General features: G+C 41.8%; 2 long non-coding RNA genes across 3 annotated transcripts in view; both read left to right on the top strand.

Annotated features, from left to right (window-relative positions):
- The window catches only part of LOC117802691, a 387,685-nt gene that overhangs the window by 61,364 nt on the left and 302,365 nt on the right, over positions 1–23,956 (top strand). The gene's annotated exons all lie outside the window — the stretch shown is intronic.
- LOC109488884 lies at positions 6,465–7,974 on the top strand. Its single transcript, XR_002141734.2, has 2 exons — positions 6,465–6,525; positions 6,639–7,974. It is a non-coding gene; the product is annotated as an uncharacterized LOC109488884 (long non-coding RNA).

The raw sequence follows: 23,956 nt of genomic DNA, 5'->3' as shown, positions 1-23,956 counted from the left end.
TATTTCTCACTTCTCCAGCCTTGTCTCTCAGTAGTTCTTTCTTCACAATCTTTGTCCCATCCATATCAGAGACCTCAGACTTACCTGAGGCTCTAGGCTCTGATTTCTGTACGCATCGCACGGGTATTTTTTTCTCTCTAGAAACTTCCTCTTTCTCCATGTTGTGTGTGTGTCCACCTAAAGTTCACATTGCTGACATGGCCCAGCTGGACTGGATGCCCCTGCCATGTATGGATCCTGGATGTTCTCCACCACATCCCCCCATGTGTCACATTCTTTATATCATCTCTCCTGTCAACAAGACTGTGAACTTCACGAAGGTACCCACCGTGCCTGCTTGCACACTGTCGTGCTCCCAGAAGTGCACGGTGGACACCGAATACATCATTTATTTAAATAGTAAATACTTTAATAGCTCTTCAAAGGCAGCGTGGTCTAGGGGGGTAAAGTTTTCAACGGGAGTCAGGGTGTGTGAATTTGCCACATGTTCTCACTCCCTGGATGATTTTCATGTGAGATGCTACCTTACTTTTCCACCTGGATGAGGGGTCACAGTGGGTTGGGGGAGAATCGGGTCCTCCTTGGGGGGCTCCTGGCAGAGAGCTGGGCTCCTTGAGGAACTCCGACACCTGAGGGAAAATGTGCCTGCTGCACAGGCACCTCAGAATCTGAGTGAGTGCATTTGAAGGCTCTGAGTGTGATGACTGATGAGGCTAACTCTGAATTTCCAGTACCCTGGAATGGAAATAATAGTCCCAGAGGTAACATTATACAACAGGAATAATGTTGCAAGCTGATAACGCCAACTTTCTGACCCAGGGAAGGTCTCTTTTCCTTCTGAAAACCATATTTCCACCAATAACACTCAGAAAGCTGCTTATCTGGGCTGGAGTTCGTGTGATTAGGTTAGACACAGGGTATGCTGGCGGCGGCTATTTGTACTGATTTTCTCCTCTTAAAAAATGCGTTTAGAAAACTATTCAGTTCCTGTAAAGCAAAATATACATCTATTTTTTTACAGTGCATTTTTAAAATGGCAAATCATAAACTACTGACCTTAAGAGAAATTCAATAAATCATTAAAATGCTGCTGCTTGCAAGCCCAGGCCCGACTAATTCCTCACACTTGGCATTATCAGATACATTAAGACTTTAGTCACTCTTACCAACCACCTAAATATTGCACACTGTGGCAGCCTTCTGCTAAATGTAAGCCTCTGAATCAGGGCGATAGGATTTTCTTTTGGCACCAAATGTATTATTTATGTGTTTGTTTTCTGGGGTGGAGGGGGTGGAACCCACATCACCGGTTGCTCTGCAAGCCATGGGCTGCTTTGCAGAGAGGCGCTCCCTGCCGCGCGGTGGCAGATGGGGCCTCACCCACAGACGGAGACTGACGCTTGCTTGCTTTTGCCTCCTCCCTCAACTTGATGATTCTTACCTGAGAAAACGATAGGAAGGTTGACAGAGCCAAAATGGTCACCCTTGGGCTCCCGTATCGTTTGGGAGTGGGTATGAAGATACATATTTTACTTTAAAAAATATTTCACTTTTTTTGGTGGCAGTTTTTAAACTTTGGTTTCTTGACTTAGAAAATGAATCACCTCTCCCTTGGACAATTCAAAAGATGCAGGTGTATCTGAGGTAACAAGGAAGTCTTCTCAAGCTGCCTCTTCTGCCAATCATATACTGCCATTTATTTTCCTAATTCTTTTTTTCTTTAAAGATTTTGTTTATTTGTGTGAGAGAGAGCGAGAGCACAAGCAGAGAGAGAAGCAGGCAGAGGGAGAAGCAGGCTTCCTGCTGAGCAGGGAGCCCCATGAGGGGCTCGATCCCAGCACCCTGGGATCATGACCTGAGCCAAAGGCAGACGCTCAACCGACTGAGCCGCCCAGGTGCCCCTTTTCCCTAATTCTTATTTTGTGTGATTATCTAAACACATAGGCACATGTACAGATTTGCTTTTTCTATTTAAAAATGTATAAGAGGCTCATACTGGACATACTGTACAGTTTTTTTTTTTTTAACTCAACATGTCATGGATTTTCTCTGGTGGTCCTTGACTCCTGCTCTGTTTCATGAATCCAGTACCTATGGACCCTGGTATGTGCCTGTGTTTGCTACTCCTGTTTCATGGACTCCTGTTTTCTCGGACTAGATTTATAGACAGAGATGGCATCAGCTCTCCACGCTCAGCATGCAGTAACTGATCATTTGGAGCTGTTTTTAACTAACTCTTAGGGCTGCCTCTCAGTTGAATTTAAACAGACTCATTTTTGTGGGCACATGCTTTGGAGCCACGCGTTTTGTGTTCTCTGGCCGCTAACCAATTACCACACCTTATGTGCAAAGCTAAATATCTGTGCAACCGAAGTGAAGCAGACAATTATGCAATGACTCAGATTATTCAGGGAGAGAGGGGAGTTCTGCTGGGTGACTCAGGTGAGCCTGGCAACAGAAACCTTGCAGGGATGGCGCAGTTCTTTCCTTATGAACGTCTCAAAGCCATGTGGGTGAACCCTCGTGGGGGCAGGGTGGACTTTGTAGGTGGGCGAGAATTCTTTGTAAAGGCCTCTCAGGTGATTGTGAAAGTCACCTTCTCTATTTGAAGATTATTGGTTCAGAAAGGGATTGGGAAACGAGGCACTGTGGGGCAGGGTCTCCGCCTCTTATGGCTTATGGTCTGTATTCATTTCCTAGAGTTGCTGTAAAAAAGTGCCCCAAACTGGGTGGCTTAAAACAGCAGAAATTTATTCCCTTACATTTCTGGAGGTTTCAAAGTCTGAAGTCAAGATGTCCTTAGGGCCATGCTCTCTCCAGGGCCTCTAGGGAAGGACCTTTCTTTGCCTTTTCCAGCATCTGGTTGCCCCAGGTGTTCTTGGCTTGTGGTGGCAAAACTCTAATCTGTCTCTGGACAACTTCCCTCCGTGTCTGTGTCTTCACAGGTGCTCTCCCTGTGTGTTGGGGCTGTGAGGAAATTTCCTTCTTCTAATAAGGACGCTGTAATTAAGGCCAACTCTAATGACTGATCTTACTTCACTAAAGGCTCTAGTCCCAAATAAGGTACCATTCACAGGTACCAGGGGTTAGAACTTAACCGTCTCTTCCTTGAGGGGACATAGGAAAACCCATAACAGAGCCTAAGTTTTTACTCTAGTGGGTCTGAATGATGGTTTGTCTAATCATCTGAGAAACAGATACAAAATCACAAGGGTCTCGAGAAGGGCTATGGGGGAGACAGGGTGCTCCACCATCTCTCACATGGGATTAGACCTAGGCAGGATTCTGGGGGAAGTATGCTTGGGAAGTATGCTTGGGCTGAGCAAGTATCAAGCAGATGCCCTGAGAGAAAGAAGGATGCAAGTTCCAGACTTGTGGGAGTGGTGTGAAGGGAGAAAAGGGGTGCGGTGAGGATGAGGAGTGCTCAAGAGGTTAGCCATGACCAGACTGGGCGGGGCATGCAGCCTCATCCTAAGGCAGGCAGGAAGCTATCAAAGGGTTTAAGCAGAGGGTGACCTCATCTGATGTGTATGTCACAACCAACACTCTAGCTGGAATGTTGCACAGTTAGGGGCAAGGCAGACTGGATGAGGGTGCATCCAGTCGCATAAGAAGCTCCAGCATATAAGAGAGGACATAGCTGATACTGCAGAGGTTGAGCTGGAGATCTATAGGAAGGGAAGATTTCAAGAAAATATTTGGAGAATAGAACAATATAGAAACTGGGGCTTGATTAAGATAAAGCAAGCACCTTGCCAAAGACGGCGTGGAGTTTCCTGGCCTGGGAAGGCTGATGAGGACTCCACAGAGAAGAGGCCATGGGAGATGGCCTGTTCTGGGAAGGGAAGATTGTGAGGGCAATTTCTTTTGAAGTGGCATGAAGACCTCTCAGTGGAGATGTCAAGCAGGCAGCCATATATATGGGGCCCAGTTCGAGGCAAGTAACACTTTGTCCAATAACTCAAATCTCATGCAGCCTGAACTGAGAAGTTGAGTGGGAGGGGTCTAGTTTTCCCCTTTCAGGCTCAGGGAAGGATTCTGGGACCTGAGGGCTCCCCAAACCAATTTTAAACTACAAGGAGGATCACTTCTTTTTGATCCATATGAACTGTAATTTTGGTAGCTACCACTGGACAGTGTTTGGGGGGACCAGCTAATAGGGAAAAAGGTCCAGTGAGCGGAGTCTTTTAGATAGGTTAAGTGAGGGGACTGACATGGTACGCGATTCAGCAAATTTTGATTTTTCCATGACATAATCACTAAAATAAGAGTGAGTAATTAGTAATGTGAGTAATTAGTAATCTGTAATCACTGTTTGGTTTTTTTCATCAGAGATCAAGATTAAAATAACTACTCCTTAAAAAGGTGAGTGCAGTACCACTTCCTCTGACCTTAGAAGTATCCTCTCAACCTGATACAACTTTGTTTCCCTTTCTGTTGTCTTGAAATCATCTACTTTCTCTCACCTGTAAAACTTCTCAGCATTTCCCCTTAGCTTCCTTGGGAAGCACTTGTAATTTGGGTTTTAAAAATGTTTGTAGCCCTTTCTCTTGCTGCTCGAATTCATCCAGGCTCTGGGGCCAATGGCTTCCTTACTCAGCTAGTGTGCTCGGATATTACTAATTAGCTAGCTCTCTCCTGGAAGAGAGCTTGTTGCTTCTTCTTGGGGCTGATGTCACTCTGTTGTGGGAAGCTCTGCACTGACTGACTCTTAGGGCCTCTTTCTTGCATACCACCTTGCTCTGATTATTCAAACTTTTGCTAAGACAGAAAAGCTGATAATGTATCTCTTTCTCTAAAGGCTGGCTCTAATCCTGAGACAATTTCTTTCCAACCAGGAGAAAATTTACCTTAGCAACTAAGCAACTAATTAACTCAATTAACTTTTCCCCTCCTCCTTTATCAATATTCAATTAACATGGAATCACTTCTTTGCTATGCTCTGTAGTTTTATAACTTTCTGAGTAAATAGTTGAAATGGGTGAAGGGCTACAGAGGGGGTAGGTGAGGAATGTCTCAGAGGTGAAAATGTACCAATAGAACCGAAAGAACCTTCCTTCATTCCCCTGCCTTCGTGTGGGAAGCATGTTTTAAGACCCCTGGGTGTAATTTAGATGCAACTGCTGGGAATGGAGGGGACAGGGACAGAACTTTGAGGTGACCGGGATTAAGTTTCTGGCATTCAGCAGAATGGGGCTCAGAAATAGAAATAGGTAGATAGAAGGAAAATAGTTTTTTTTGTTTTTGTTTTTTTCAGTTTGGGTTTATGGATGGAGATTCTTATTATAGTTGTCAAAAATAGTGGCAGATAATGAAATGATACTTACCAAAATTGTACCTTTTTTACTTTAAAATCAAAAAGTAGAACATGGTCTTTCCCTAAAGGAATCGAAGGAGAAATGAGCTGGATACTAGCCTTTCTCCGTCTCCTATTCCTGCAAGCTGGTTTGGAAATCCAGATATTTTCCTCAGTTTCTCCAAACGTATGAACAAGTTGCTGCATTGGGAATTCTCAGTGCTACATCCAGGACTATGTCTGCTTTTTTAACCTCATTATCACCGGCCCTAGACAATTTTTCTATCCTGCACATGGTGTGTATTTCCTAACTATGATCATCCTTTCTGGGAACGAATGGGGGTTAGACAAAATGAATTTGTTTTATTCTGCCAAATTAATCATTTAGGCAAAATGAGGGAATTAAACTATAAAAACCAAAACCATCTCAGTGACCCTTGTTGGGTGTTTACTACCTGTTGTGCTTGGAGTATTTTGATGATCTTATTAGGAATGCCTTGGGAAGTAGGTGTTACTGTCCCCATTTTACAAATGAGGGAATTGAGATTGCAAAATGTTTGTATCTTGGTTAAGGCCACACACCAAGTCACCAAAGATTTGGGATTTAGATCCAGATAGTTTAATGTCAAAGACATTTACTCAGTAGTAACTGTGGTATCTGCATGAGCAGGGAAGAGAAATGAGCGCATTCCTACTTGAGCACATTCCTTCAAATGCCATGTCCGGGGATGCCCTGGCCTGGTTATCAAATAAGGCTGATGCTTCCAAGGGTGCCAGCCAAGTGTGTGTATAAGGCTGATCCTACATAAAATCCCAAGTGGTAAAACCTCTCTGTTCATTGTATAAAAATAACTATGAACACACTGTTTGTTTATGAGCAGCTAACCTTGGGACTCAGGGGTGCCAGATTTAGCAAATATCATGATAAGGTGCACAGTGAACTGTAAATTTCAGACGCATGATGAAAAATGTTTGGAGTAAGTATGTCTATGCAGTATTTGGGACATACTTACAGTAAAAAACTTATTTGAAATTCAAATTTTATTGGGCATCTTGTTTTTTTTTTTCCAAAGATTTATTTATTTATTTATTTATTTATTTGACAGAGATAGAGACGGCCAGCAAGAGAGGGAACACAAGCAGGGGGAGTGGGAGAGGAAGAAGCAGGCTCATAGCGGAGGAGCCTGATGTGGGTCTCCATAACGGCGGGATCACGCCCTGAGCCGAAGGTAGACGCTTAACCGCTGTGCCACCCAGGTGCCCCGGCATCTTGCCTTTTATCTGGCAACTGTATAGAGACTGACTTTCTCTCTCTTTCCCTCTCTCTCTCTCTTTTACACAGAGCTACCAACTCACACAGAAGTGGTGGGGGAGCTTGCCTGCAGTGGGTCCTTCCCGGCAACCCTCCTCTCCCACTCGGAACTCTAGTTGAGGAGCTGCCCCTGGCAAGCTGTGCTTAGTTCTCCTCCTTCCTCTTGGTCATCAGTATTTCCCTCCCTGATCCCAAACATGCCAGTCCCCACCTTCACAATCAGTACCTGGGCATGGATAGTTCTAGGGTCAGAATATTGGAGCTGGGAAGGACTCCAGGAGATCGAGGACACTGAAAATCTCATAGACAAAAGAATCCTGTTCTTGAGGTGAAATAGCTAGACTGCGGGCAGAGCTGTCAGTGAAACGGACTCTGAGCCAGGACTTTTTCTACCCTGCTAGCTCTGTTTACCACACTATGAGATCAAGTTTTTGCCTCTCTGCTTACTTCCACAATATGTTGAGAAAGGGTGCTTCTCCCCTTCTCTGATGGGGATGATGTTGTGGTGATCATGATAATATTTGAGGTTTTTTTTTTCCCCCAGTCGTAGGCATTTAATCATAGTATTTCATTGAATTGTTATACTAACCAACAAGGTAGCTCTTACTCATTACTAAGGTTTGTCCACTAGCTTTTCATGCTGCTAACTATTTTAGTCTCCCTAAAAATACCCCAAGAACGACAGGATTCATTTCAAAATAAGTTACAGTAATTTGCAAAGAGAGAGTTCGGGAAGTACGTATCTGCACTTCTCAAAGCTGACAACTCTTTACTTCTTGTTTCCAAGGGGTGGGAAGATACTGCAATTGGGGAGGCAACCTGTCTATTTCTGGTAGTGATCCAACATACATAGCCTTCAGAGACTTCCTAAGTTTCCTCCTTCCTTTTCTCTAAATCCCAGCATGTTTTCCAACTGCATTTATTTTACTGCTTTGAGGAGGCTGGGATATCTGGGAGTGTGTTTCCTTTAAGGAAGGATGAAGTAAGAATATAATGCAAATACTCAGAGGTATTTCCTTTATTTTTACATTTGGAAATGGTTACATTTGATATGATTAATTTGGAAAGAGGTGGTAATTCATTGGCATATGTGGGAATATAAAAATTACTACCATCTTTGAGCACTAACTATGGGCCAGACATGGTGTAAGGTATGTTACCATATCTATCATTCTCCCAGTAGATGTAGAGATAGGCATTATTATTTGAATTTCTCAAAAGAAGAAACCTGAATCTCTGAGAGGTTAAGGAATTTTCCCAAGGTCACATAGGAAGTGGAAATGTTGAGTATGGGACTCAGGATAATCCAACTTGAAAATCCATGTACTTTCCATATGTTACTATTAAAAATTTTTTGTTTAGGAAACACTTTACATTATTTCCTCTTGGAGTTCCCTTTGCCTACCAGCATTAATATGAATTCCTGTAACAAAGAAGTCTAGTTGGCTATTTTACCTAGAGTTTGCATATAGAATGTACATCTATTAATACCTTAAGAAGTCAGTGTTTAGAGATATTTTACCCATCCAGCGGTACATTTAGGATTACAAAGGATTTGACACATCCCATTTCAGGCTCAGTTAATGACCTTAAGAGGAGCTATTTACAAAGTGGAAGAGAAAACTAAGAGGCAGGTAAAATGTAGTATTTTGAAATATCTGAAATGCTGGCATGTGAAAGAGAGATTAGATTGTTTCAAAGGTCCAAGGAATAAAACTAAAACTAATGCATAGAAGACACAGAAAGACAGATTTTGCTTCTGCTTACGTTCTCATAGTCAGAACTGCCAAAAAATAGACTAGACCACCCATTATTGGAAGCGACAGGCCATAGGCTCCACGGCTACCTGTGAGAATGGCATTCGGGCGTCAACTGAGTGTTTGAATTAGATGACCTTTAAGGGTTTTGACAGTTAGGATTCTGTTTTTATTTAAACTGGTTAATTCCATCCCAAATGTATCAACTTAATGATGAGCAGTTGGTCCAGCAGTTTATATTTGTATAGAAAATAGCCAATTGCACAGCAAACAACAAATTATATGCCTGATTTTTCAGAAACTCTAATTGTTTTTGGCAGCACATACTGCAGGATTTTGATGCGGATGTCCACATTATCTTCCAGAGACAGACATTCATCCTTGGTGTGGGTTTCACTTTACAGGGGATTGGTCACTGACTTAATCAGGGCCTTGGGATTGGTTTCTGGACCAGTGCTGATGGTGTAGAATGGGAATGACTTTCTGTGGTGTTGGTGTGTCAAGGTTGGTGCTTTTCTTCTTAGTGATAAATTTGAGAGGATCGGTCTGGGCTAGCACATGAAGTTTTAAACCTCTTTGTTATATTACTTAAGGAAACCCACATGAAATATATTTATAGTGTTTATAATTAAATATGCCAACCAAACTCTCAGAGAACAAATTGTGAAAACATTAAAACTCTCTAGTCCCTGAGAATGTAAATGCATACCATGACCTAAAATGGTACAATGCCTTCAGGGTGCAGAGTATTTGGGAGTTTTTGATGCAGCTTATGGAATATAATAATATGGTGATGAGCTTGATTCCATTAGATAAGCTACAAACAATTTCAAAGTCAGGAAAGATGACTATCTGATATGCATGCATTATAAAACCATGATAATAACCCAAGCTACAAAACTAAGTGTATTTTTTCTATTAATGTGTGTTTGCTGCCTTTCGTGTTTGATGTCTGCTCATTTGCCCACAGACAAGTGGTAGCAGGCACGAATGTTAAAAAAATTATGAAAAAGGCTTATGTAATCTCAGTGCCAGGTTTTCAACATTGAACCCTCTTTGGCAGGCAGTTCAATTCCCTGTGGAATATCTGAGGGTTCCTAGAGAGTGCTTTCATGTCCTGATCGTAACTGGTCACTGTCTCCCACTCCCGATGCCCGTGCCTGTGAAGTGCTGCTCCGGACTCCATTCTAGAGGTTCTTTGTACTCAGCCTGTGCCCTGCTCCCACCAGTAGGTGGGCATTTCCCAGCCCCACCCCACCCTTCTGAATTAGAAGCTGCATTTCAGCGAGCCACCCAGGGATTTACACCCACATTAAAGTTCAGGAAGCTCCCTCCTAGGTCGCCTCATAACATCTCATAAAGATGTTATTTCCTGTCTTCCTTCATCACAAGCATGGACCGAGGGCTTCCTTGCCCCTGTTGAACTCAATGTACTGAAATGAAGGTTTCCGGGGACCAAGGAGGATACACAGCACAGGAAAATAGAAGAGTGGGTCTAAGACACCTCTGTTCCCCCAGCTATCATGGCATTTTATAGGTTCTTGTAGTGGCCATATCCCTCCGTAAGACTTGGGCTAACACTATATTCTTAGGGGTGATTGGTAGCTCAGGCTAAAGTCATCTTCTTCATGTATTTTCCCCTTAAAACATCAGGGCTCAAAGTCAGAGTCAGCCCCAAATTAACATCATAACCACCTTTGTCTCCTGTTCTTCCTATTGGTTTTAGCTCTCCTGGTTCAACTTCTCTCCCTGGGTCTTAGCTGCCTTCTCATAAACATAGCCAAAGTCTCGTTAAGGTGTTTTCCCAAGCAAAATGGAAGACTTCCTCCAAGCATAAATCATCTACCACCACTGGGAGATGGAAACAGGTGCAGGAAGTCTTAAATAAATAAATAAATAAATAAATAAATAAATAAATAAATAAGTGTTTGTGTTTTACTACATTTCAAGTTTTTAAAAAGCTGTTGAATAATTTTTTGACATATTAAGAAAATAATACTGTTATTTGGATACCAAGTTTTATGGGGGGTTTTGTTTCAAAAACAAAACCATTGTATTCTTTTGATTGTGTCGTCTAGTTTCAGTCAAGTTTAGACCTACTGTTTGATACCTCAGATGATGGCACTAAATTATCTCAGAATTTCTTAGAGATAGACATCATTTTGTTATAAAAGAGATTTGCAGGAAATGTTCAGCCTTTATCTCTATTGTCTTTTTGTGTCTTTTAGAGGGTTTTTTTTTTTTTTAAGATTTATTTTGAGAGAGAGAACGTGAGTGCGGGGTGAGGGAGAGGGACTGAAGGAGAAGAAGAGAATCTCAAGCAGACTCCCGCCTCCCTGCTGAGCATGAAGCCTGACACTGGGCTCCATCTCAGGACCCTGAGATCATGACCTGAGCCGAAACTAAGAGTCTGACACTCAACCAACTGTACCACACTGGTGTCCCTCTTTTAGAGTGTTGTTTTTTTTTTTTTTTTTTTTTTTTTTACTTTATTCAGTTTCTCTTTAGCTAGAATACTCTCATACAAGAATGTCTCATATGAGATATTTGAGGCTGGGCACTGGTTTCATTCACTGAATACTTTTTGGGATTTTTATATGTCTCTCATTTTACATTTAGTCATTATTTCATGTTTGTGATATGGGTATTCTGTTTTCTTTCTTTCTTTCTTTTTTCTTTCTTTCTTTTCTTTCTTTTCTTTCCTTCTTTCTTTTCTTTCCTTCTTTTTTTCTCTTTCAGATTTTATTTGTCAGAGAGAGAGAGCACAAGCAAGGGGAGCAGCAGGCAGAGGGAGGACCCCGCTGAGCAGGGATTCTGCCATGGGACTAGATGGATCCCAGGACCCTGGGATCATGACCTGAGCTGAAGACAGACACTTAACCAATTGAGCCACCCAGGCGTCCCTATTTTTTATTTATTTTTTAAATTACTTCTATTTTAAAGTCAATCAGGCAACAGATGATAATTGAGTACTTACTGTATGCCAGCGAGTAAAACAGAGTCCAGCTCTGAAAGAGCTTACATTCAATACACGTCCAACCTCCTCATTTTGTGATGAAGACACTGAAGCTCCAAGAGTTTAAATGTCTTGTCCACGGTTAGCTGGCTAGAAAGGTCAGAGCCAGAACCCAACCTAGTCTGACTCTGAGGGTCGTGCCATCCTTACAATGCAGGACTGAACTGTATAGCCTATAGCTTTTTAGCAGATGTTTGTGTAGGGAGTAGTGAAGAATTTGTTTGGAAGAAATATGTTGATAAGCTTCTTGGGTTGGAAACGGAAACCTTAGGGCCATGTTCAAAGAATAAGAGATTCTAACTGTTAGATTAGGGAAGACTCCCCCACCCCTCAGAACAAAAAAAAAAAAAAAAAAAAAAAAAAAAAAAAAAGAGGAGAAAGAGGTCAAGAATGGGTGATGGAGAGGAAGAGAAAGGGGAACCAGCAAGGAAGCCTGGGGTAGACTCTAGGTCAAGTCAGTGGTTTCTTTCTTTCTTTCTTTCTTTCTTTCTTTCTTTCTTTCTTTCTTTCTTTCTTTCTTTTTTTTTTTTAAGATTTTATTTATTTATTTGAGAGAACATGAACAAGAGAGAGAGCGTGAGCGCAGAGGAAGAGGGAGAAGCAGACTCCCCACTGAGCAGAGAGCCCAACGCAGGTGTCAATCAGAGGACCCTGAGATCATGACCTGAGCTGAAGGCAGACGCTTAACCGACTGAAACACCCAGGCACCCCAAGTCAGTGATTTCTTGCTTCCTGAAGCTACCAGCATGTCTGCTGAATTACCCAGGAGTGCTTGGTATGAGCGGAGCCAGATTCTCAGAGGGCTAGAGTGATACAGTTTAGAAAGCCTTTCTGAAAAAGGGCAAGTTGCCTAGGACGCAAATAGAAGGCAGACTCTTAGAAGGGGCCCTGCACAGCTGAGAGGCTCTGAAGTTGAAAGAGCCATCAGCTCCTCCTCCTTAAGGGAAATCCACCTCTGAGAGGACCTGGCGTTTTAAAGGGTGTGTGTGAAGTAGTGAGGGGACTGAGTGCAGTATCAATCAGTTGGGGTGGAACAAAGCAGAGACTGTGTGTAGCTACTGGACCTGGAAACCTGGGGCATGAGAACACAAGTTCTTGTGAATTAGCAGAAATTTGGAGAGGGCTTTGGACCTTCTTACAAAGTTGCATGGGGTGGGGGGTATGCGTGCTGCGGGTAGGGTCAGGTTGAGTTATTCTTCTTTATCTTCAGCTCTCAAGAGACCCCTTGCTATCATCAGAGCTCCTTTTTAAAGTACATCAACAAATGAAATGCTATTTATTTTCATGCCTTCGGTGCTCCTGTTAAATTGAAATACTCACTGTTTTAATAACGTTAGCTAATAGAGTTATACACCTGAACAATTCACAGCTGATAACAAGGTGCATTATAGGAAGATCCCTGGTGGAGTTGGGAAAACTTTTAGGGAATTTAAACTAAGTCAGTGGTGACTGATTCTCAAAGCGAAGACTAGTATATCTTTAATGGGTAGGAATTTAATGGACCAGTCACTGTTAGGTGCAAAATTTACACAGAAAAATCTTTTTAAGCACTCAGCTCTGTTCTGGACACTAGCAATAAAAGATTATTAGTAAGACAAAACTTCTTCCCTTGAAGACAACACAGAGCAGTTAGTGGCTATCTCAATACTTCTGGGAGAGGCAGGAGGATAGGATGGGAAAATCACCATGGGAAGGAGATTTGAAATTCTTTTAGGAGTCCTGCCATTAACTTAAAGCATGAACTTGACTAGAGTCACATTTGCAATGGCTTCTTTCATAGAATGACAGGGAAGTGAGAAAGGGAGGGTGGGGCCTCCAAGACTGGGTGTGTCATGATCATTCCTGAAGGAATGCAAGTATTGTGTTGAGGACCTGGGAACTTAGAGAAAGATGAAAGCATAATGGGCTGTAATTATCATAGAAACTATGGAAACTCATCATCTGGCATATTATGTATGGTACCAACAGGTTGAATAATGTCCTGGCAGAGGACATGTATACTTTGAATAATTGGGGCATGACTACTGAAATCCACTGGGCATTGTAATGAAAATTAGCTGTTACCCAAGCCCATTTCCTCTTCCTCTTGGGCACACTGCAAAACTAGGTTTCCCAGCCTCTCTTGCAGTTAGATGTGCTGATGTGAATGAATTCTCAATAATGAAAGAGGGTTAGAAGTATTGTATACCTACCAGGACTTGCTCACAAGAACCCCCAACATGCTGTCCTCCATATTCTTTCTGTTACGATGGTGATCTTGGAAGCTTTGTGAGGAAAATGAAGGAGCTATGAGATAGAAGGCATCTGTGTCCTGAATCCATTGTCCCCTGGGGAGGAAAAGTAGATGCCTGATAATCAAGAATACCTATGTTGGACATGTGTGAAAAATACACATCCATTGTATTAATACAGTAAGATTTTAGGCTTGTTTTTACAGAAGCTACATTATCCTAACTCAGAGGTCAACAAACTATGGCCTATGGGTCAAATCCAGCTCATGGCTTATTTCTATGAGAAGATCTTTACATTTTTTTTTTTTTTTTACAAAGAATATACAACAGAGACCGTATGTGACCAACGGTGTCTAAAATATTTATTCTGTGGTTCTTTACAGAATGTTTGCCAATCTTTGTTTTAACCAGTACAGATATTTCACATGACAGAGACCTTGGATTCCAGGCAGATATAAAAGTCTTCCAATTATATTACAAATAAGTTTCCATATGTAAATATATAAGTCAATAATGAAAAAAAACTATAGACTTCCACTTCCAGAAAAAAATGGAATAACAGGGATTGGATTTATCTTCTGAACTGAAGCAATTAAACAAAAAAAAACCCCCTTCAAATATATAAATGGTTTTCAAGACCTTGAATGATCAGTCTATAAGGCACAGTGATCCCTGAGAGACAGAAGACAAGTGAGGTGAGACCTATCATGGCTCCAGCTTATTCCCTGGGGAGAATTGCCAGGCCTTTTACAAGAAGGGAGAACTCTGGAGGTGCCTGACAACCTCTCTGAGTTGAGGAGACAGAGCTGGACACGTGAGGAGGCTAAAGTAATGGCCTTCATGAGAGAGTACCAGAGAGGATAGAACTCTGGAGAGCAGCAGAGTCTCCCTGCTGTATGTCCTTGAGCACCGACTGACTCATCTGTGCCTGTGAGGAAATGAGCTTTGTCTGAGGAAAGATCCGTTCCAAAGAATTAGAGGAAACCATCCCTGGAGCTAAAGCAGGCAGGACTGGGGATAGTTTCTATTTCCTCCAAACAGAATAGAGAAACCTCATAGTACATGGGATGTCCAGAAGAGTACTGAGAAGGGTTTTGCCTCAGTAGTGGGGCAAAATAGCCCTAGAGTTAAGTGCTGCTCTAGGCCTACCTCACAGAATTCAAAGCAAGATCCAAAAGGAGTGAACTTTTTCTGTGTAATTTAGCTGCACCCCAGAACAAAGCTTAAAAATATCTGTAGGAATACAAAAACAATCAGTTCTTAAAAAGGTAAAAATTATAATGTCAGGCATCCAATAAAAAATTACCATGCCAATAAAAAGTGAGAACTTTAATACACACTTCATCAAAGAAGATGCAGGGATGGTAAATAAGCGTGTGAAAGATGTTCTGAGTCACTAGTCATTAGGAAAATGCAAATTAGAACTGCAACAAGGTGCCACTATATAACTATCAGGATGTCTAAATTTAAAAAGATTGGCTATACTAAAATTTGGCAAAGATACAGAGCAACTGGAACTCTTCTGTACTGTTTTATGTAACATAGTATAAAATATTGAATGTAAAATAGTACAACTGGTTTTGAAAATGTTTGGTGGTTTATTATAACACTCACCAGATGACCCAGGCCTAAATACTAGGTATTTACCCAGAAGAAATAATAGCTTCTATCTATACAAAGATTTATAGATGAATTTACATAGTAACTTCATTTGTGATAACCCCAAATTAGAAACAAACCAAATGCCCATCAACAGAATAACAAATAAACAAACTATGATAAATGTATATGTATTAATTTGCTAGGACTGCCAAAACAAAGTATCACAGACTGGGTGGCTTAAACAACAGGAATTTATTATCTCATAGCTGTGGAAGCTAGAAATCTAAGATTGAGGTTTTGACAGTTTGGGTTTCTTTTTTTCTTTCTTTTTAATTTTCTATTAGCCAACATATAAATACATTATTAGTTTTTGATGTGTTCAGCAATTCATTAGTTGTGTATAACACCCAGTGCTCATCACCTCATGTGCCCTCCTTAATATCCATCACCTGGTTACCCCATCCTCCCACTCCCTTCCCCTCCCCTCTGTAACCCACAGTTTTGTTCCTAGAGTTCAGAGTCTCTCATGGTTTTTCTCCCTCTCTGATTTCTTCCCATTCAGTTTTCCCTCCCTTCCCCTGTGGTCCTCTGCTCTATTTCTTATGTTCCACATATGAGTGAAACCATATGATAATTGTCTTTTTTGCTTGACTTACTTCACTTAGCATAATCCCCACCAGTTCCATCCATGTGGATGCAAATGGTGGGTATTCATCCTTTCCGATGGCTGAGTAAAATTCCATTGTATATATGAACCACATCTTCTTTATCCATTCATCTGTTGAAGGACATCTCGGCTCCTTCCACAGTTTGGCTATTGTGAACATTGCTGCTAATAGGTTATTTACCACAAAGATACAGATGTAGTGAAAAGAAGGGGCACATGCACCCCAATGTCGGTAGCAGGTTTGGTTTCTCTTCTTGGCTTATATGTGACTGCCTTCTTATCTTGTCTTCACATGGTCTTTCCCCTGTATGTGTACCACCCTGGTATCCTCAGTATATCCTAATTTCCCTTTTTTATAGGGACCTCAGTAATTTGGGATTAGGAACCAATGTAATGACCCCATTTTAACGTCATTACCTCTTTAAAGACCTATCTCCAAATACACTCACATTGTGAAGTACTGCAGAATGTACGGCTTCAATGTTTGTATTTGGTGGGGAAGATGGGGGGCGGGACATAATTAGGTCTATAGTACTATACAATGGATTCCTACTAAGCAACGGAACCGAATGAACTATTGATACATACTACAATATGGATGCATCTCAAAATAATTATATTGAGTGAAATAAATCATATAAGAAAGAATACATACTGTATGATTCCATTTATACAAAAACTCTAGAAAATGCAAACTACAGTGACGGAGCATTGGTGGAATTGAGACGGGAGGGGAATTTGGAGGGAGCTAAGACAAGGACTAGAAAGGGGCAGAAGGAAACTTTTGGAGATGACAGATAGGTTCATTTTCTTGATTGTGACAGTTTCAAGGTTGTATATATGTCAAAATGTTTCACAGTCTACATTTTAAATATGTATAGTTTATTTCATTTTGATTATATCTTCTTTTTTTTTTTTTAAAGATTTTATTTATTTATTGGACAGAGATAGAGACAGCCAGCGAGAGAGGGAACACAAGCAGGGGGAGTGGGAGAGGAAGAAGCAGGCTCCTAGCGGAGGAGCCTGATGTGGGGCTCGATCCCATAATGCTGGGATCACGCCCTGAGCCGAAGGCAGACGCTTAACTGCTGTGCCACCCAGGCACCCCATATCTTAATATTTTTTTTAAGAGCTATAAACATATTAGTTCCACTTATATCGCATGGCAGGCTTAAACTCACATCGCTACTTTATTATTCTAATAATAATAATAATAAAGATACCTATTAGTGAAAATGTGGGAATCATCACTGTTTCACTTTTTAACTGTTGTGAGCACCTGCTACTTTGTCTGTGCTACACCTCCCCCCTCCTCCTCTCTAGCAGAAGCACCTCTATACTTTTGGTTACTGTCCTGTTCGTCGCTCTAATCATGGGGATGCAGGAGGAATACCTGCTCCTCCAGACACTCTTGATTGGTTGATGGGCGGGCACCTAAATCTAGTTGGGCCAATCAAATAACTTCCTTTGGATGTCTCTTGCTAAAACTGGGAGGAATTAACCTTTTCTGGAGAAAGAAGCTATAAGAGGATGAGTTTTTGATTGGCAGTATCCATGTTTCTTCCCACTTGGAGGAAGTCTGTGCAACCAGAGAGCAGGAAGTCCACACAGAGAGAAGCAGAAATGGAGAGCTAAGAGAGAATTGGCATTGCTTGAGGCTCTGGTTCCACTTCCTGATAACTAGTGATATCCCTGACCTTTCCATGGTTTTCTTTTTTCCACTTTTCCTTACGCTTTGTGTGCTGGTAATTTCCTCATTTATTAAGTTAGGCTCCTGTCATATTCAATATTGTCAATAGTTTATTTAGGAAATGTATTTATGTATTTAGGAAATACTTTTCTAATTTCTTTTAAGGCCCAAGATCTTGGCATAGCCCAGTAAATAATTGAGGTAGGTCTGACTGAAATCAACAGTTTCCTTTAATTTAACACATTTATCAAATACCTACTAAGCCCAAGGCATTGTATTACACGCTGAAAGACATTCTTATCCAGAGTGCATTTAAACAGCCACTAAAATTTTGAACAGCTAAGTAATTCTGAGGCTCCCCACTATAAATAATTTTGTAGCAAAACTCCCAGGTGTACAATGCTGAAAAAAAAAAATAGAGCCCCAAATTGAACTCATTAGAAATATGTGACCACAGGGAAATGAAAAGCATTCAATGATAACTTTTATTTTCTTAGAATCCTCTGGATTCTAAATCAACTGTGGACTAGAAACTAGCTCTTATACTTTATCTTTTATGGTAATGTACACCATAATCAAGAGAATAATTTTTTGGTTCCAAAGAATTTTAATTTAATAAAATACTCTGAAGTCAGTCATCCATTTCTCTCTATTGGCGCAAACCAGTAGGAAGTAAAGGAACGGAGCAAATGGTACAGCTCTTCATTACAGAGTTTTTGTTTTGTTTTATTTATTTTTGCTTTTTTAAAATTTTAATTTGGCTTTTGTGTTGTACATTGCAGCTGGTGAATTGTTTTTCTCAGTGGTTTAAGAAGTAAAAACAGGTCTTCCCTGTCATTTGTTGGGGGGGGGTGGGCTCCTTTTCTAGAATGCAGTGACGCTTCTTAAGAGTTGGGTGCCAAGTACCCTCTTACCCATCATATTGGTTGAATAGGTTTTTTTTTTTTTAAGACTTTATTTATTTATGTGACAGAGAGACAGCCAGTGAGAGAGGGAACACAGCAGGGGAGTGGGAGAGGAAGAAGCAGGCTCCCAGCGGAGGAGCCGGATGTGGGACTCGATTCCGGAATGCTGGGATCACGCCCTGAGCCGGAGGCAGACTCTTAAGGACTGCGCTACCCAGGCGCCCCTGGTTGAATAGTTTTGAGGCAAATGTTTAGGAATGATTGGATCAGGGCATAGAAGAGTGCTGAGCAGATAATAGATACTTAATAAAAATCTCTTAATAGAGTGTATAGTGAGATGTATTCAGAAAATCTATATGATTCTCATGAAGCCACTCTCCAAGTTCATTAAGATATTATTTAAAAACGAATGAAATAATGAAGTATATGCTTTTGGAAAATTTTTAAGTTTTTTTTTCTCTGTTTTTTTGGTGTAGGCGCAAATCTACTTCTGTACCTTTACCTGGGTAATCTTACCTAACCAGAACTCTCCCTTGCTCCTCAGTCCAGGAGAGGAGCCCAGTATTTTCAATTCCAAAGTACAACACTTGTGACATTTCTCATGTTATTAAAACTCACTGATTCTAACCTCCTCCCCCCTCCCCCAGGACTCTGTATTGTTAAAAATACCACACCTTTTCATCTACTTCTCCCTTTGGTGAGAATCTAGCTGCAATTAACACTTTTTTTTTCTTACCTCATTGTAATTGAACACACAACACATTTTTTCACTATGTAACTGTGAAGGAATGAATGCAAGAGCAACAACTTCACTGACTCCTCATCTCCCTGCCCACAGATGCGTGTTGTTAACCTTTTGGTTGGTTAACAACATGGTTGTTTCTCTTGTTTCCCAACTCTTCCTGATTTTCTGTTTCCCCTTTTTCTATCTCTTCTCTCTCTCTCTCTCTCTCTCTCTCTCACACACACACACACACACACTTTTATATGTTACATGTGTCTTCATGCTTAAACTGCTGTGGGATTATATCCCTTCATCCCCTGTCTTGAAAAGTTTCAATCTGGATGAAAATTCACATAGACATTGTCACCAGTGATGACAGCTCAGCCTTGTTTCTTACAGTCACACTTCTGCGTAGCTTCAGAAAAACTTAAAATGTTAGTGAGATGAGGTATAGTTTTCTGGATGCCCGTCTACCCCTCCTTACTTAGACTTGACTAGATTTTATGGTCTCACTGTCTCCATTTCAACCTATAAAACAAGACACTCCAACTCTACCCGGCACATTACATGGGGGCAGTGTGTGGGATTAATTACTACTTTAGAAAATAACTTAGGATATGAAAATTGAAGGATTGGCCCGAGACAAAAGTGTGAAATAGGGGAGACTGGCTTTGAGACTCAGCTCACTCATCTGTAATATGGGATTGATATCAATTTCATAGGATTGTAATGAGGGTGCAGTTAGAAAATGAGTAAGCATCAAACAGTGAGACTGACATCTAAAAAGAAGTCAGTGAATATTAGTATCCTCCCCGGGAGACCCACATTCCTACTCCCAGTCTTTGCTGTCTCTCCCCTTGCTTGGGCATCTCTTATCTCCCACCCCTGGTCCCTAGGATCCTTTTGTTATTTATCTTTCCTGTCAAGTGTGCAGCTTTCAGACCCTTTCTTCAATAGTATAGATGTCAATAACTATTACAAGCCTGAAGAACATTTTAACAGGAAGTGGGCAATGTTATAGCAGGAATTTCAGATGTTTGCCACAGGGTAGATGAGATAAAACCCAGTGGGTGGGTATTCACTCACCTTGCTTACCATGTGTGAGTCTGCCATGATGGCCAGTAATAACAGGGTTGATGTCAGGATACTTAACAACTAGTTCTTCCTCATCAGAATGGATGCTGGCAACAAACTGGTTTGGCTGGATAGTGTGTTCTAGATATATGTTGACGTTGGTGTGCCGTTTTACAGACTCTGGAGTTCTTTGCTCTCTTACCTTGGCTATACACTTTTTGTGGTAGCAGCTGTTGGGTAGCAGAAAGAATCTGGGGCATGGAAACATAAAGCTTCCATTCAAATCCTGGCTCTGTCATTTCCTAGTTGTGTAATTTTGGCCCGTTTTCTCATCTCTAAAGGAGAATTATAATACTGACTACACAGGATTTTGGTTTGTTTGTGGTGAGGCTCAAAAGAGATTTTTTTTTTTTTAAATATGGAAATATTTTAGAAGGGAAATTAATTGTTATAATTCAGGAATTCCGGTTCCTATGTATGTGACAAAGATATCACCAACAATGCCCCAAAACTCTGGACTGGGAAAGATTCCAGATTTAGCATAACTGATAATAAATCTATCAAAGCTTAGTGACATGTCTATTTCTGGGTGTTTGAGGCTCTTTCTCACCTACGAAATAAGGGTGTGTCCTAAATCATTGCTAAGTGCCCTTCTAACCCCTCAAATCTGTGCTTTCAGGAGCCAGGGCTTTTCTCTGGGTGTTTGAGTCTTCTTTGCCGGGGCGGTCAGATTCATTTTCACTGAGCGCAGGCTTGCAAAGTTCTGCCTGAATCCACGTGTGGCCTGAAGAAGGCAAGAGGCAGGCAGAAGGCTTCGGGTTTCTCAGCCCAAGCTCACCGTGGCCCTCACGAGTGACTGTGCGCTGCTTTTCCCGCTGACTCAACTCTGACCTGTCATGCTGTGCTTGATATTTATATTTCTGGAAATGGTTAGCCACATTACTAGGTAATAAGGTTGCAAATTCCAAGTCTCCCTTGTAATCCAGGTCAGATGTTGTCCTGGGAGTGGGTGGGAATGCAGAGAGGCCAAGATTGAGGTTGCCGTGCTTCGGGGCAGATGATGTGATTGTGCCTGGCTGGCTATAATATTCCGCGGTAGTTATTTGTACTTGGGGGAAAGACCTACCGAGCTCTCCATTGAAGTTTTCTTGTCTGTTGTTTAAATTTACAATGCCCTTGAGTTTTTTCAGTTGTTATCAGTCCCTCATATTTAATGGAATGTGCCTTTAAAAAACTAAAATATTAGAATGGGCAGAGAACCAAGAGGTTAAATAATCCAAGCCACTCTTTAGAGATGAGGGAATATACATGGAGAAAATGTTCTTGGCTTGCTCAGGGTCAAAGAGCTGTTAATTGAGGGAGTCGGGTCTAAAGGGCTCAGTTTCTTAATTCTGAATCAACAGGTTTTTTCAAAATCACTTTTCCATGCTACTTCCTGTTGGTGTGGCTTGTCCTCGACACATCTGATGTTCTCACATAGCTTCATTCATCTGCTTGTTCCCTGTGAGCGCTGTTGTCCCCAACATACACATCCTCAGACATTATCCACACCCAGGGATATCACAGAGCTCAGGTTATGGCCAAACATGCACACCCACACACCTACACACCCAAACCAACACTGGGAGGGTGAGGAAGAACAGCGTCATAAAAGGGACCTGAGGGTAGGTTGCTGGAGGTGGCAGAACTCACGTCCACACTGGTGCAGGCTCAGTGGCTAAGTCAAGACAAATATTGTATTTTAACATTTGAGTCCTCCCTCGGGCTGGTGCCGACTGTTGGGTGGCTGCCCTCTCCCCTTTGCTCCTTCCGTCCTGGCACCCAGAGCAGCAGGGTTCGTCAGTTGTGAGGCACCCCCCGACACCCCTCTCTGGCCTGTCAGACTCTGGCAGGGACTCACTGGTCTCTGGAGCCCGCCTGTCAGGTGATGGGGCAGAGACTAACTAGGGAACAGACAAAACCTATGGCTGGAAAGGGAAACAGGGCAGGAGAAGTGTGCAGACACACATATGTAGACGACACATGTCCAGACACATCCTGCACTCTTCACTCACACAGTTGGAGGTGCTGAGAGCCCATGAAACGGTGCTACTCCCAACCCAGCTCCCCTCCCCATGGAGCTGACTACACTGTACCATGAACTGTGCTGGCGTGGGAGGAGCTCCTGTCATGGCCAGGAGCGAGCCCTGTGGGGCCTGACAGTGGTTCCCAGGGTCCCTCACGTGGGAGTGACCTGTGCCTCTGAGTGTGCCGTTTCTACAGTTTCCCAGGTCCCAGGACAGCCTGCTGGGGCTTGGGCTCCTCCTTGAGCCAACTATGAACGTGATTCTGAGAATAAGGGATGTCTGGAGAAACACTGATGGGGCGGGGGGGGGCGGTGGCGGGCAGAGGCTGGCATTTGGGATCAGATGGAACTGGATTTTGAACTCAGCTCTATCCTGTATGAGCTTTGTAATCTTAAGCAAGTGCTTCCTGATGTAAACTGAGAGGCAGGACAGCAAAGAGGCGAAGGGTATAGCGTCTGGAGCCAGAATGCCTGGGTTTGAAGTTCCGACTCTGTTGCTTGTTAGTCCTGTGACATTAGGTGAACTGTTTAACTTCATTTCACCTCTATTTCCAACCTGTGGAACAGGGATGATGATTATTGTACTTATTTTTTATGATGACTGAATGACTACGTGCGTTTACTTGGGACGGCTCCCGGTTCATTGCAAAGGCTACATAAGCACTTACTGTTAATTCTGAATGTGGATAATATTTTCTCATTTTTGTTAGATTTGCATAAGGTGATGTTGATAAATTACCTGTTAAAAAGTTGATTCTTGATAAATATTATCTTTATCTTTATTATGAGAAGGCTCATTAAGATGTTTATGAACACTCTCTACATGAGAGCACGTTATCACATTATGTACGGAGTATGCAAGTACTCAAGAGACCCCAGGGAAAGAGATGGTAAGGTCATGGTGTCTTCCTCAAGTCTGATTTCTCAGTCAGTGCCCCAATGGAGACCATCAAGCATTAAGGGAGATGAGAACATCCATTGTCTGAACGATAGTATGAATGAGCAATGCTGAGGACAATTTCAGAGGCCTGGATAGTTGCTGTTAGTTCAAATCAACTCAAATCCTGGTGAAAAATCAATGGATTTTTAAAACCCAGCTCACTTGAAAACTGCTAAAATGCACGAGAACAGCTCCGGAAATCCCATCTGTTTCATATTTACAGAACGCTTCGTTCCTTCGTCTGGGCACAACTGACTCATTTTCATTGTGTTCCTATGGCAGAGTGTCTTGTCATTACCAAAGAAACCAGACAGCAGGTTTTGTGTGCGTGAGAAATGTGCATGCCCACTTTTTGTAATTGGTAAAGCTGTCTAAGGATTTGATTACTTGTGATTCACGTTGCAAAGAGATTATGTAATTTAGCAAATTTACAAATGTAATCTTTTAATGTAAATCAGTGATGTCTGGACCATGAACTGTTCCTTTTCTTTTACTCACATACATTCTGTGGATCTGCAGGGTAGGAGCAATTCTGAGAGTGTGGGTGAGCACCCTCTAGTCAGGCCACCTGACTCTTAGTTCTACCATTTTGTAGCCATGTGACCTTGGGCAAGTTAATTAATTCCTCTATACCCTGGTTTTCCCATCTATAAAAAAGGTTGAGTACGGGAGCCTTA

This window comes from Ailuropoda melanoleuca, chromosome 1 (assembly GCF_002007445.2).
Source record: "Ailuropoda melanoleuca isolate Jingjing chromosome 1, ASM200744v2, whole genome shotgun sequence".
Classification (NCBI taxonomy): domain Eukaryota; kingdom Metazoa; phylum Chordata; class Mammalia; order Carnivora; family Ursidae; genus Ailuropoda; species Ailuropoda melanoleuca.
This window is presented reverse-complemented; position numbering and strand designations above follow the sequence as displayed.